Source organism: Antechinus flavipes, chromosome 1 (genome assembly GCF_016432865.1).
Source record: "Antechinus flavipes isolate AdamAnt ecotype Samford, QLD, Australia chromosome 1, AdamAnt_v2, whole genome shotgun sequence".
NCBI lineage: Eukaryota > Metazoa > Chordata > Mammalia > Dasyuromorphia > Dasyuridae > Antechinus > Antechinus flavipes.
Genome location: NC_067398.1, coordinates 353,606,122 through 353,623,139, shown reverse-complemented (window position 1 = coordinate 353,623,139; position 17,018 = coordinate 353,606,122).

The following is a 17,018-nucleotide window of genomic DNA, read 5'->3' as shown; positions in this document are numbered from 1 at the left end:
AGATAAGAATATCATTTTTTTTTTGGATTAGGAACTAGAAAAGCTTCATTGTTTTATGTGTATATACTAAGTGCAAAAAATACTTTTTGGAGGAGGGAATTGTCCTAATTTTGCCTGTAGAATGGAGACACAATTACCAGTCATTATTTGAGGTGGAATTAACATTCTACTTCAGTTCCAAATGGTGGAACAGAGAAATCACTATACCTTAAATTGAACTAACAAATAATGTGACATGATCCTATAACTCATTGTGTTTTATTCTTTACTATTTTAAGTTTTATTTTATTACTCAAAGTGATTACTCAAGAAGAAACAAACTGCAGACCCCTCATCACTAATGCAAAAAAGACAAAGGCAGAAAAAATTTATAACCTCAACTGATCTGACCCACAAGGGTTAATTTTCCTTGGGCAGCTCTTCTAATTTGCTTTATAAACTTCCCTCTTCCCCCAACCCAAGGCACACTGAGTTGTAAACACAGTCAGCATTTACTCTGAGTAAACTTGTCTCCTCACTCACCTCCATCTCCTGGGACTTAAAACTGGAGGGGACCCTAGACATCACTAACTCAATCCTCAGTTTATAGCTGAGGGGGAGTAAGTAATTTACTCAGGATCACACAATCAGGAGGTAGAATTCAAACTCGGATCTTCCTGATTACAGGTGAACCCTGGCAATCCTTTGTCTCAACTGAACAATTCAGGGCTAAATTACATTGTGCCCTCTACAGTTTATTATGGAATGGCTATCTCTTGCCCCCTCCTAAATGGTTAATCTTTAATGGCAGGGCCATATCTTCTATCCTCCACAGAATTTATTCTCAAGGAGGACATGATATCAGGGGGATGATGCTATAGTATGCAAGTGAAATGGATTGCAGTGAGGGAGGGCTGTGCAGGCTCACCCGTATCACTTTCCCCTCCAGAGCCATCTGGGTCCAGTGGCCAGAGATAGATCAGGATAACTGGAGATAGTCCTGGATGCGGCGGGAAACCTTGGCCCCAGGCTGGCCATGGAGAACAGAAATACATAGAAGATCTATGAGCTTAACTGTGTCATCTTCTTCATCAACACATGAGAATCTGTATAGGACTTTGCCAGCATCCCAAGGCATAAAAGTTAAAAGACTTGCCCACATTCACACAGCTGCCAGAGGTACTCACATCCTCCTAACTACCAAACCCAGAACTCTCTCCATGCTGCCCCTGGGCACACAGAGGATAATCTATAAATATTTATCAACTGATTGATCATTTTTCCTATTCAGTAATAATTGTTAGCCTTTTCCTTCAGAAAGAAATGGTTAATGGTTATCTGAAACAAGAAGAAATGATTTCTTCAAAGGTATGGACACCAGCACAAAATGAACCAAATTTGTACTCAGGAGCTGAAACAGTTAGTTGGATAATCCAACCCACATCCCTTTTCCCATATGTTTATGTTAATAGAAGTGTACTGTTTTACAAATGAAGAAACTAAGACTCAAAAAGATTAATTGAGTAGCCAATGACCATACAGCCAGTAAGAGAGGCAAAAGATGCTCCCTACCCTCAAGGAACGTACAGTTTAATACTGGAGACATCATGCAAACAAATATATACAAAACAAATTATATCCAGAATAAATAGGAAATAATTGAAGAGGGAAGGCACTGTAATGACAAGTAGGGGAAGGCTTCCTGTACAAGGTGAGACTTAAAGGAAAATGAAAGGTCAGTAGTCAAAATAGAGGCAGAAGAGCATTCCCAGCATGGGGGATAATCAGAAAGAACGCCTGCAGCTGAGGATTGGAGTGTCTTGGTCATGGAATTGCCAGGAGGCCAATGTCATTGAATCAAAGAGTACATATCAGCGAGTAAAGTGATAGAAAATTGGAATGATAGGGAGCTGGGTTATGAAAGGCTTTAAATGCCAAAAAATATATTTTGTATTTGCTCCTAGAGTCCATAGAAAGCCCTTGGAGTTTAGTGAATAGGGTGATGTTGGAATTAGAGCTGTATTTTAGGAAAATCACTTTAGTGGCTGATTGGAGAGGGGAAAGATTTATAGCAAACTATTACAATCGTCCATATTTGAGATGATGAGGACCTACACTTAGAGTAATGGCAGTGTCAGAGGAGAGAAGGACATACATTTTGACAAAGCAACTAACTAATTCATCCTCTCTCCTCTTCTCCAATAGCCTTATTTTGATTCAAATTATTCAATTTATCTCCTTATTTTTCTACTTTGCTTTCTTTGTATAGTCATTGCCTAAATGTCAGTGTCTAGTTGACTCTCACATTATAAAAAAATTATCATCAATTCTTCCTACTCTGTGGCCAGGAACATCATAAACCTCCTTTTAAGTACATAGACATTGTAAGTAGGAAGGAGTGGAGGAAGTGTATAATTAAGAAAACGCTCAAGTGCTGAGCAAGCATACTGGCAATCAGGGTATCTCTGATGGTGCTGTGTGCAATCTCATTTTACTTGTATAATCTGTATTGATCAATAAATCCAGGGTGCTAAAGGATAACCCATTTGTGATTTCTAGTAGCAATGAATTACTCCTGAGTTATCATCTGATCCTGAGAGTACAAAGCAGGATTCTTATCTTAAAAGTCTTCATTTTAACAACCAAATCAACATAATTCAGCTATTTGTTCAGTCTTTGTCAATATTTTGCTGGTTGAGTTCATATGAATATTTCCCCCAAGGATTTGATTCCACTCTTAGATCTCGGTAATTGCATAGGTTCCATCCATGAATAAATTACATTTGATTACGTTTGACAAATCCCATGTCATTTGCCTATTTTCAGTCTTTAATCAGAGAAATGGTATCTACTGGTTCTAAAATTATTTATTTAAATTTTCAACCTGCTTTTCATATGCATAGTGGTTAGCATACAATAGGTGCTTAGTAAATAGTGATTAATTGATCTGAGATCTCTTTCCCCTTTTTTGAGTGCAAAAAGTTGACCTTTCTGTTGCTACCTTAGAGTGATGATGCTGTACTTTATTAATATTATATTAGTTATTAATTGCTATTATTATATATAGTACCTTCTCTGGATCTCCTGTTCTAACTTACTCTGAAAAAGATCAAATGATTATTTACTCCTCCCATTAGGAATTTAGGGACTAGCCTCAGGGGTTAAAGATTTTAATATTATAGCTTATGGGATCTCATTCAATATGCTCACTCTCAATATCAAATAATCAGTTGATATCTCTTCAATTTTGCCAATTGACATCAATTAGCTTGTATTATTATTATTACAAGGGGATATTTTCTGATAAGGACTGCAAGGATCATAATCCTCCCAAACTAGAATATGCTCTTTCCCTTCAGTATTCACTTGATTCCCTTTAAATTAAATTTAATTTAATTTAAAGTAGACAAAACAAAACATCCTTAGCCCTAGATGTCTTTTTTTTCCTTCCAGGAGTCCCTGCTAATTTCATGTCTGGATATTTCTGGGGGGTGTCTTGGCTACTCAATTCACTGCTGGACTGGATCAACCAAGTTGCTCCTGTAGGGGCAACTCAGCTGCTACTGCTACCAATTGCTGGACCACTAGTGGCTCTTCCAATTTTTCTAAGCACCTGCTGATCATCATAACTTGCTCTGCTTCAACTCCAAATATTGACTCATCTAATATCAGAAAATAATAAACACAAGTGACTAAAGAAAAAAGGAGCCATACCTTGTGGGAATGTGAAAGATAAGATCTAATGCCCTTCATCAATTCTCTGCTCTATTCCATTTTTTCCACCACACTTGAAAATTGTCAAGGATCAAGAAATCATCCTCTTGAATCTTTTGTATGTCCTCTCAGTTCCATTTCAATCTCTTCTGAGTCATTAGACATTCCAGACTAGGATTATAGCAATAATAATAGCTAACATTTATATATCACTTACTATATGCCAGGCATTGTACTAAGCACTTAACAAATATTGTAAAATTGGGGGCATCTTTCTTTAATGCTTTTCTTCATGTAACCATTATCTTTTGGTTTCCCCTCAGTTCCCTATAGTTAATTACATTATCTAATGTTCTAGTTCCATTGAAAGAATTAAAATTAATTAGCTTTTAGAAAAAGGCTATTTACTTTCTTCCATCCTTTGCTCCCAAAGAGGACTACTGACATCACAAGGATAAATTCTTGATTTGCTTGTGAATTGGATTCAAGTGAGGCAGAGCTGCAAAGTCATCAGCCTCAGCCTCTTCTCTAGAGTCATCAAACAACCCTATATGTTAAGTGGTACAAATCTTATCCTCTTTTTACAGATGAAGAAACTAACTTTCAGAAAAGCTAAGTGACTCTGCATATGGGATGTGATAGGAAATACTTATATTATCATACATACAGTAAATGATAAAGCTAGACCCCAAACCAAGCTCTTCTGACTCTCAGACTTGTGCTTTTTCTACCATGTCCACACCAACTCCCATCATGGAACTATCTCATAATTTTCCTTAAAGTGATAATCAATCTCCAACAAAATGTGCACTTTCTAAATTTAATTACACATTTTTTCTCAAGACTAGATAAAGATAAAAGAGGTTTTATTCTTCTGAGTCAAAAAATAAGTTGATTTTTTTTTCCCCTTTCATGTGAACCCATTCAAGAAATGATCTCGGGAGAATACTTTGTAGGAAATATTCACTTCATCAGAGCTCTCATCAAGTATATCTATCTCATTTTCCTTGAGGATGGGCTTTATATTAACAGAAGGAAGTAAAAAAGTCAGCAAATACAATGCTGGACTTGAAGAGAGGAAGACCTGAGTTCAAATTCAGCTTCAGACACTTATCAGTTATGTGACACAAGTTACTCAACTTTTGTCTGTCTCAGTTTCCTCATCTGTAAATTAGGAATAACAATAGCACTGACTTCAAAAGAGTGTTGTGAGTATCTAAGGAAATGAAGTTTGTAAGAAATTTTCTAAATCTTAAAGTACTATCTAAATGGTAGCTATTGTCAAAAGAAAAAGCCAGATCCATTCCCTGCTCAATACATGATAGACTTGGGATGTATAAAAGATACATTTCTAGACACAGCCAATGTTGTAACTTATTTTGCTTGATTGTATATATTAGTTACATGAATATGAGTTCACAGGGATTTTATGGAGGTTAGGTGGTATGAAGGGGATAATGATAACTGTGAAAATTATTTGCTGTAAAACATCCAAAAAAGGGGAAAAGACCTACTTGTATAAAAATAGTTATAGAATCTCTTTTTGTGGTGGCTAAGAATTGGAGATCAAAAAGATGTCTATCAATTAAGACATGGCTAAACAAGCTGTAATATATTATTGTAATAGAATATTATTGTGCTGTAAGAATGACAAGAAGTATGATTTTAGAAAAACCTGGAAAGATTTACATAAATATCAATTCATGTATCAATATCAATACATGAATATCAATATCAATGAATATCAATAATGTATCAACATTATGAAGTGAAAAGATCAGGAGATTGTTGGACACAGCAACAACAGTACTGCTCAATGAAAAACCATGAATTGTTTAACAACATATATATATATAAATACATATACACTCAAGTGTTTGTATATGTGTGTGTGAGCATGCATGTGTGTAAGATATATCCACATTATATTTGAGGAGTCTATGAATTAGAGTCCCTGCATATCTAACAAACATCCTCAAGGGAGAAAAATGAAAGTTTCTCAAATATGACACTATTGCTAATTAAGTGGCAGATTTACCCTTCCTTCACCCTTTGGTGTTCTCTGAGTTTAAAACCTCAGGCAGTTTGGCTGCATGGCCTAGAACATGTTTTTCTGTACTGATAACTTATTCATGCTCATCACATCCACTGTGGGAACAAGATGGGTACTCTACTGGAAAGCAACTAATACAACTTGAAATGTAAAAATGCTCTGAAAAGCTGGAAATCTCACTAGAAAAGGACTTATAAATCCAGATAAAAGATTAGGTACTACACACTAAAATGCAGCAAACAAGTCTAAAATAGAGCTAGTTACCAATATAGATGTCAAGTATATGTCATATATATTGTCTTTCCCACCTCTTCTTCCCTCTCAATTCAATTAATTTGCCTTTCTTACTGGTATTATCTGTCATTTGAATTGTGATTAAATTGCAGAGCAAAAGATGTCATTAGGTATCTATAAATAATGGCTAAAAATTGAATGCTGTCAAAAGTAAACTAATTAGAAAATACATTGTGTTTTCATATACAATATTATTCTCAAAACTAATTTTAATTAGTTTTTAATTGTAATTAAAATCTTTTGCTTTGATCAAAAGTGTTACCATGGTAACATATGCCATAGTGTTGGCCACATAATATGTGTTGTTTAATACTTGCTAATTGATTAATTGTTTATTACTATGTTCCTGGATTTGGGGCATGAAAATCAAATGTAAATAGTGATATGTTGATAGCTATCATTTGTAAAAGTCTTCTAAATAACCTTTTGTCTGAGAAAACAGCTAACAAATTTTGGAAATAGAAATATGAAATCATTAATTTCCTTGTCTGCTACCATGAATTATATATTCATCAAATTTTATAGCTAGGTAGGACTTTAGAAATCAGCTGACAATTAGTTTCTCTTTAACCATGACATGTGTATATGTATGTAAGGTAATTAGATTTGAAGGAATGGTGCTAATGAATTTTTTAATATAATTTTTTATTTAGCTATCAAAGAAGAGTTCTACCTTCTTAAAATCTTTAGCTGCTTAAAATTGTTTGTATTTGGTTCATTTATTTATGATTTATACCCTCAGCTATTTACAAAAAAGCACTCAAGGTTTACAATATTAAACATAATGCAAAAAAATTAATCCATAAAGACATTTTCCCATTATGTTAAGCTTCCTGAGGCTCATCACTAGTTTGGCTGCAGGATAATTAGCTTTTCAGCCACATCAGTTCCCAAAGATTAAGTTATAGAAGAGTTGTCATGAACATTAGCATAATAATATTAGTTAACATTTGTATAGCCATTTGAGCTTTACAAAGCATTTTACATATATTATTTCTTTTGATTATCACAATCCTGTGAAGTATGTGTTATTATTATTCCCATTTTACAGATGAGTGAAAACAAGGCTGAAAGAAGTTAATTAACTTGCCTAGAGTCATTCAGCTAGTAAGTATCTGAGGACAGATTAAAGTGAGATTTTCCTGATTTCAAATACATTTTATCCATTGTAACACTTAGCAACCACAGTGATAAATACAGCTCCTGTGCTGTTTGTTTAACTGGCCATTGCTATCCACAGTAAGAACTGTTAGAACATCAAAACAGTTTTTGATGATTCTAAAAAAAATAATGACATATCCTGTCGTTTCAGAGGACTCGTATTAACCCTCATTTAACTGACAAGGCTAGGAAGGGAATGGGACTGATTGGAGGAAGTTTTCTCAGTTTATGAGACTAGGCTTAAGTCACATGATCCCTATCCCCAGGAAGAAGATCTTGAGCCTCAGGTTTCAAGAAGTCACATGATCCCTATCCCCAGGAAGAAGATGAGGTCTTGGGGCTCAGGTTTCAGGAAGTCACATGATCCCTATTCCCAGTCTTGAACCCTGGGTTGTAGGGAGTCACATGGTCTCTAAAGGTCAGACCCACAGGAAGTGACATAACCCACAGGAAGCAGCTGACATTGGTCAAGGACGGTTACATCATTTTAGTCTATCCAATGAAAAGGCTCGGGTCTTTTGCTTTTTAAATCTTGGACAAGCTGAAGCTGGTTAGTTCATGAGCTGGGATGGTTCCCAGGTGTGTGTCTGGGCGTCTCCCAGCAGGGACAAAATAAACGCCTTCTCTTTGTACCTGAAGATGTCTCTTAATTTGGGAAAGGGGGTCTAGCACCCGTCTCACACGGAAGTGATATGTCTGGAACAAAGCAAAACTGTTTCAACATCTCAGTGTTTTAAAAAAAACACTCTAAAATATATGAAATCTTCATTAAGAAGTATTGGAATTGTACCTGATTCCATCCCTTTCTCTATATCCCATATCAGACTGACCAAAGTGAATCAAACCATTCAGATCTGGGCCTATGAAAGTGTCTGCCTCTGGGGCCACTAAAGTGAAATTTCACCCCAAGATATTCACAATAGTACTAAGAGTAATTTACCATCACATGTCACTTTAGGGTTTCCAAAGCATTTTCATCACAACCCTAGGAGGTAAGTTGCACAAATATGGCTGTGTCATTTTATGGATGAGGACCTGAAACTCATGACTCACGGTTAAATGTCAAGTGAAACTTCCTGTAGAGGCCAGATCGATATATATCTGGGAAGAATGGAACTATGAAAGATCTACCATGACATTCTGACACCTCCTTCCAGCTAAGAACACTACATCTTCCAGCAGCCCCCACTGCTCATATAGGGCTACAAGATTTACGGGCTTCAAGAACCATCTCGTTTTTTACTCAGCATTTCCCTTTTTCTGTGACTAATTTGCTGCCACCTCATCCCCACCCCACCTCATTCCCTACCAGCAATCCTCTTAAAAGGCTACCTTTCTAATTTTTACAATCCTGAAGCACTGCCTAAGATTCTAGTCTCATTATCTAAGATCAGTTGAGGATAGAGAGTATAAATTTATTGTCTTCCAAATCAGCAGATTTTTGTGATGTTTTTTCATAAATATTTAGCCTTTTGGGAAGGCTGTGTCTCTCATCCTCTTCTTATTCATCCCACCCAGCCCATCTTCTCATCTGCCATCATTCTTGCCCACTTCTCTTTATCCCCAATTTTTCTCTTCCTTTGTGTTGACTCTGATGTCCTTATATTCCCATAAAATAGCAAGAGAGAAAAGGAAAGGGTTCCAATGTTGTCAATGTTGACAGGGCTATGTGGCCAGTGCCCCTATGACATAGCAATTTTTTCATCACTTCCTAGCTTTTTGGTGTTGGTATGCATTAAGATCTCTAGTATATCATATAGTGAATAGTATCTGGCTTATAATAAGCACTTAATTAGTGCTGAGGGTAGAAAGAGAAGAAGAGTAAACATTGATATAGTTCCTACTAAGTGCCAGGCAGTGTGATAACATTTTACAAAATCTCACAACAAAGAGAGGTGGATGCTATTATTAGCCCTATTTTACAATAGAGGAAATTGAGTCAGGAATAAAGTTATTTACACAGAGTTACACAATTAATAAGTATCTAAAACAGGATTTGAATTCAAATCTTTCTACTTCGATCCCAACTTTTATTGATTGATAGACTAACAAATGAAACACTCATCTATGTATTGATGTGATAAGGTTAGACACCAAATAATGAGGTGGAGCACCAAATGATGAGATCAGTGTAGAAATCCCTAGTTAAAATATGAGGCATAAGGCTCAAAACACATGTGAAGAATTCACAATTGCATTCTCTTTGCCAGAAGGTACCTTTAAAAATAAGAAGAGGTTACAGGCAAAATGAAGAGGCAAAATAGACACCAGGAATGGTAAATATGAAATAGATTCAAGAGAGCATATAGTTAGCAAGGAAAGGGGTTTTAACAATTTAATAAGGGAAAAGAAAAATTCCCTAGTGGCATTCATAATTAACCAGAAGAAAAGGAATATGCCATGAGGTTGGAATACAGCGTTGACTGGCAGACTAAATGCAGAGAGAGGAGTTTAGTGCCTAAAAGAATTAGTTAGCTCTAACAAAAAGAAAAACGCCATGAGGCGCTCTCTCTCTCTCTTTCTCTCTCTCTTCTCTCTCTCTCTCTCTCTCTCTCTCTCTCTCTCTCTCTCTCTTCTCTCTCTCTCTCTCTCTCCTCTCTCTCTCTCTCTCTCTCTCTTCTCTCTCTCTCTCTCTCTTTCTCTCTCTCTCTCTCTTTCTCTCTCTCTCTCTCTTTCTCTCTCTCTCTCTCTCTCTCTCTCTCTCTCTCTCTTTTTCTTTCTCTCTCTCTCCATCTCTCCTTACATCAAATTCAAACCAGCTTCTTTAAATCACAGCCTTCCCAAAAGGCTAAACATTTATGAAAAAACATCACAAAAGTCTGCTGATTTGGAAGACAATAAATTTATACTCTCTATCCTCAACTGATCTTAGATAATGCACAACCATTTTATTCAACACTTATTACATTTTTCACAAGTTTTCTCAAACCTCCCCTCTTATCCTCTAGCCCCCATCTGCAACCTCATTAGTTCATTCTCAAAAGACATCTTGACACCTAATTTATCTAAATAATCAAAACCATTTAACTCAAATTCCCTCACATTCTCTCTGTTCCTGTAAATTTCTCAATGCCCTTATCTATTTCTCCTCCCTTCCTTTTCAAAACTAAACTCTCCACTTATATCCTCACTTATAATAATTCACATTTATAATTCAGTTTAAGTTATAAAGTGCTTTTCTCACAACTCAGGGTAGTATAAGACCTTGTTTCCACACTTATTGGTCTCTCTCTCTGCCATGCATCTTCAATCTTTCCCTCCTTAATCCCCATCAGTCAACACATATTTTCAAATATTCCCTGTGACAAAAATAATTCCAATCCTACCACATGTAGATAATCACCTTCCCTGGGATTATCCAATCTCTCTCCTCCCCTTCAAATCCAGATTCTGGAAATTATATTCTATGATCCTATAATTACTATCTCTACTTCCTTACTGTCTATAGCTTTCTTAACCCTCCTTGCATACTGCCTTATGTATATAGCATGCTACAAAAACTCTCCTCAATGATACCAAAGATTTTTTTTCTTTTCTTATCCATTTTTACTTCTTAACTACTTAACACTGAAAACCACAGAGGATGCTTTTGATGCTCAGCAATATATTGATGTCAATAACCCTTTCCTTCCTACCCTCCTTTGGCTTCTATGACAATATAGCTTAATAGCTCTCTTCATACCTCTTACTTCTTTTTGGTAGATTCCTCATTTTTCTTTATTCCTGAAATATAACCATCTCCAAAGCTCTGACTTAGCTCCTCTTCTCTCTCTACATTCTCCCTTTTGAATTCATTCACTACTATCATTTACTTTATGGCCTTTTGTAGATTATTCAAAAATTAAGCTAAAATCTTTATCACCCTTAACTCCTTGAGTTCAAGTCTTCTATCTCCAATTTCTTACTTTATAACCCCTACTTAGATCTCTCTTAAATGCTGCATGCACTCATTATCTTATCTTCAAAATCTTCCCTATCTCCTAATGTTTCCATTTATGTTTATGATCTTGCCCTCCTAGTCAGTCAAGCTCAAAACCTTAAGAGCCACATTTGACTTTTACATCTCCCTCATCCTCTTATCCCAAAATATTTAACCAATTGACAATTTCTATGGATTCTCTCCAACACTTCTTTTCTACTTCTACTGATTCACAGGTCTTATCTGTCTTCATGGAAACTCCTCTGAGTTGTCTTCCTGTCTCTGATTCAACTCCTTTCTGATTCACTCTTCCCATCATTGCCCAAGCAATTTTTCTAGTATGTCATTCTGATCATGTCATCCTTCTCCTGAAAAACCTTAATGACTCCCCTTTGTTTATAAAATAAAACATATATTCAATTTTGTCATTCAAACTCTTCATAACTTAATCCCTGGTCACTTATTCAACCATACTGCTTTTTTTCCTATAACATTTACTTCTTTTCCTATAGTCAATGTTCCAAATTAACTGAACTACTATCAATCCCCCATTTTCATCTTGTCTTGTTCATCTCCATGTTCCTTCTCATACTATCTTCCCACATTGCAAAGGATTTTCCCTGTGTCTCTGCCTAGTGAAGCAAAAGGAAGAAAAACAGTTTGGCTTTTTTTTTCTCCAAGAAGACTTTCGTGGTTCCCTTCAATGTTAGAGTGATCTGTCCCCAAATTTTGCCAGAGCATTTTGCCAGGCTCCTCTACTATATTTATCACACTTTCCTTGTAAGCTTATTGACAGGAGGATTTTCATTGCTCTCTTTGCATTTCTAACATACAGTCCACTCCTTTTATATTACAGGTATTTAATAAAAATTTTTGTTAGCCTTTTTTCAGTGATTCAGTTTGGGTCATATGGTTGGTTATTGTAGGGTGAGGAATATACATTTTATAATATGGGACATTGTTTCTGTACTGATTCTTGAATGTACCTGGGATTTACTTCCTTGAATTACCCTTTGTATTAACTTAATTTTTTGTCATGTGTCTCTTTCTCATGAAAATGAATTGCTACCTTGTATGACCTCTTAGGATATACAAGCTTCCTTTCCATTTTCTTGTCTTCAATAAAATTGTCATTTTGACCATCTTTATCAGTACACTTTAACTTTTCAATGTTATTCAAAATATTATCTGCTATTTCAACATTGGTACCGTTCAATCTTGTCAAATTCAACCCACTTTCTATGTCACTTACATTAACTTTTTGCTATATAAAATGGATGAGTCATATTTTATTCTGAGCCCCACGCTGTCTTATTTTATGGGAAAATATTACTGTCTTACACATTTTTATTACTACTAGAGGAGTAGAGAAGTCTTCTTGGAAAATAAAATAACACTGACCCTTCCTAACTTTTCTGATCCCTTGGCCTCAATAAAAATGTTTTCTACTTGTATTGTTTTCCTTTAACCCCTATTAAGTTGAGTGAATTTATTTTGATAGGTAATAAAAGACAGTTGACCAACAAGCATTTATTAAATATTTACTATAAGCTAGCTCCTGGGCTAAGAGCTGGTAATACAAAGGGAAGGGAAAACAGTCCCTGTCCTCATGAAGCTCACATTCTACCATGGGACATGAAATAAAAATGCATGTAATCTTTTCTCATTGTTCAGTCACATCTTACTTTATGTGACTCCCATAGACTTGGTACATGGAGTTTCTTGGCAGAGATACTGGAATTCCCTTCTTCAATGCATTCCCATTTTATAGATTAGTAACTGAAGCAAATAAAGGTTAAGTGACTTGGCCAGGATCACACAGCTAGTAGGTGTCTAAAATTGGATTTGAACTATATCTTCCTGCCTCTTGGCCTAGTGTTCTATCCACTGTACCACCTTTCTGTCCTGTTGCATATAATAGAATAAATAAATACTCAGTATATATGGAAGGTAGTATCAGAGGAAAAATACCGGGTTGGGGGAGAAGAGGACAGAGGAAGAGCTGAGAAAGAGGTAGAGTTGAAAAGGGCATTTTGTAGAAAGCGTAATTTGAATTTAGTCTTGAAAGAAACAAAGAGATACTGGTAATGAAGGAGAGAATTTGAAACATGGAGACAGCCTGTGCAAATCTGCAGAGTAAAGAGATGGAATGTCAGGTATGATGCAAGAAACAGTAAAAAAAAAAAAAAAAAAATCAGTATTATTAGATTGCAGATTAAATAAAGGGGAGCAGAGTATAACAAGAGTGGAAACTTAAGAAGGGGTTACCTGGAAGGGCTTTAAAAACGAAACAAAAAAAAAAATCAAGATTTTGATCTTGGAGCTAGTAGGAAGCCACTGGAATTTCTGGGATGAAGGGACAGGGTAATAGTTACATCTGCTCCTTAGGAAGATCATTTTAGCAGTTGAAAGAAAAATGGACTGGAGTAGGGAGAGACATGAAGCAGAGAGACTAACCAGCAGACTATTACAATTAAAAGTGATGAGGGTCTGAACCAAGATGGTGACTGTGTAAGCAGAAAAATGATATAGAATACAAGAGATGATGTACAAATAAAAATAACAAGTTTCAGCAATATATTAAAAATGTAGGATGAGTATAAAAGGGAAATCAAAAATAACAGGTTGTGAATTACTCACAACTTGTTATAAGTCTATAAGACTGTTTGGAGGAAAATAATTAGACATATTGTGTGACATTGAGCAAGTCATAATCTCTTTGCCTCAATTTCCTCACCTGCAAAATGAGAAGAAGAATAGCACTTACTCTGAGAATTGTGGTGAGGATATGAGATAATATTTGGAGAGTACTAAGCACAGTGCCTATGGTACTGCGGCATATAGTAAGCATTATATACATTTTAGTTGGTGTTGTTATTTTTATGTTGTATGTGAGATAACTATGGAGCACGCCAATAGGAAACTGATGAAATGAGACAAGTCAGGAGAGAGGGTAGGGCTGAAGAAATAAATCGGAGAATAAACTGCACAAAGATGATAAATGAACTTCTTGGGTTGAAGGAATTTTACAACCGCCACATTCAGTTGTGCAACCCACAATTTAAGAAATTAGAACTTAGATAAGAATCTATCACAGGAGTCTGAGAAAGAACGGTCATACAGGTAGGAGGAGAACCAAAAGAATAGCATCACAAAATCAAAAGAAGAGAGCACATGCAGGAAAAGGGAATGAGCCAACGTGTCAAAGGAAGAAGAGAAGTCAAGAATGCTAAAGAGAACATTTGATTTGGAAATTAAAATAAAACTTACATTTGAAAAGAGCAATTTCAATTGAATAATCATATCACATATCAGACTGCAGAAAGTTTAGAAGAAGTGGGAAGAGCAAATGGAGACCTATTTTAGATGTTTTTCTGAAATTTAGCCATGAAAGGAAGGAGAAATACAGAATGACAGCTAATGGGAAAGATTGAATCAAGTGGCCTTTGTTGTTTTTGTTGTTGCTGCAGTTTTAATGAGGGAGAAATGCATGTTTATAGACTGCAGGTAGATAGAGAATAACAATGAGATAGGGGAGATGAAAGGGAATGACAATCTTCTAAAAAGATGAAATTGAATAGGATCATTTGTGAATGTACAGAAGTTTAACTTAACTAGGAGAAAGCTCACATCTTTGTATAAAACAAGGATAAGTAAGAGTTAATCAGGGAAGAAATCTGAATGATAAGATGAATAGGAAAGAAGAGAAAGCTATCAGCAGATGGTCTCACTATTTTTTGGGGAATCTGAGGCAAGTTTTTCAGCTAAGAAGATAAGAAAGAGGTACAATGAGAAACTTGAGATATGAGAAAAAGATTTGAATGAGTTGCTGTGGTGAGTTAGTTAATTAAAAAGGTGTCAAGACATTGCCTTGCTGCAGAAAGGGCCCAATTAAAATTATGTAATATAATCGCATTATTAAACAGGTTGTGATCATGATATGTGTGTATGTATATATGTATATGTACATATATACATATACACACATACAGGTCTTATGGAAGGCTCTAAAATGCAAGTACAAAAAAAAGTCCTGGCATTTGATAATTTTATGATGAAGGAATAGGGATTTAAACATCATACAGAGAAGTAAATATAAGATAATTTGAGAGGGGAATGAATTAACAATTGGAGGAATAGCAAAGACTTTAGGAGCTCATCTAAGTCAAGCCTTCAAGAAAATTAAGGATTATAAAAGGCAGAGCTGAGGAAGAAGTTTACAAAGTCATAGGGACAAGAAATAGAAAGCCAAACTCGGGTAATAGCTAATAGATCACTTTGGCTAGAAGGTAGAGATACATGAAGGGGAATAAAATGAAATGTCTGAAAAGCTGATGGGGAAACACTGTAAAAGGCTCTAAAAGTCAAGTTGAAGTTTTTTGTTTTATCCTAGAAGCAATGGGAAGTCACAGAAATTTTCTGAACAGAATATTGACACGGGCAGGCATGTTTCTAAAGAATATTAATTTGTGGGGTAGCTAGGTGGTACAATGGATGGACCACCAGCCCTGAAGTCAGGAGGACCTGACTTCAAATTTGGTCTCAAACACTTAACACTTCCTAGCTGTGTGACCTGGGCAAGTCACTTAACCCCAATTCCCTCAGCAAAAAAAAAAAAAAAAAAAATGTTACTTTGCTACTTATATGGAGGATAGATTATAGAGGGAAGAAGAGGGACTAGAGATCTGTGTTAATCCAAAGGATTGCCTTCCTATAGTGAGGACCTAGTTAATATTATATAATATAATCACAGTATTAAACAGGGTATAATCTGGTATTATGCTTCCCAGCATTTTCAAATCAATTCCACATCTATTAAGCACATATTTATATCCATGACTCATGGAAGATAAGTAATGTCTGAATTCCAAATACTCAATGGGGAAAATAATTAGGAGCAAGAAAAAAATAATGTAGTGAAAAATGATAAAGGGTCATGTAAGAGACAGGGTTCTGAGGAACTACATCTTTGCCATAAACTAGCTCTATTATCTTGGGTAAGCCTTTTTTTTTGGTTCAATTATTTTTAGATTTCATATATATATAAATTTTACCATGTTTAACATATATTGGATTACTTGCCATCTGTGGGGGTGAGGGAAAGGGAGGGAAAAATTTGGAACACCAGGTTTTGCAAGGGTCACTGTTGAAAAATCATCCATGCATATGTTTTTAAAATAAAAAGCTGTAATAAAAAAAGATTCATAAAAATGAACATTCATTGTTTTGCATATTTCCATGAGTCATGCTGGGAAAGAAAAATCAGAATAGAAGGAAAAAAAACACAAGAAAGAAAGAAAAAAAAAAGAAAAAAGAAAAAATGGCAACAATAATATGCTTTGTTTGATTCATATCCAGTCTCTTTTAGATGCAAAACAAATATTATTGGAATTGCCTTGGGTCATTGAATTGCTGAGAAGAACTAAGTCTATTATAGTTGATCATCATACAGTCTTGCTGTTTCTGTGTACAATGTTTTATTGGTTCTGCTCACTTTACTCAGTATCAGCTCATGTAAATCCAGGCTTTTCTGAAATCAGCCTGTTCATCATTTCTTATAGAACAATAATATTCCATAACTTTATTATACCATAACACATTCAATCACTCCCCAAATGATGGGCATCCACTCAATTTACAATTCTTTGCTACCATTAAAAGAGCTGCTATAAACATCTTTGTGCATGTGGATCCTTTTCCCTCTTTTATGATCTCTTTGGGATACAGATCCAGTAATGCACTGCTGAATCAGAGGTATGCACAATCTTATAGTTTGGACAAATCATTTTTCCTTTATGTATGAACTTCCTCACCAATGAAATGGGAGAATTGAACAAGATAACTTTGAGTATTTCTTTTAGCTCTAACTTTTTATGGTATTTCAGTTTATTTCATATT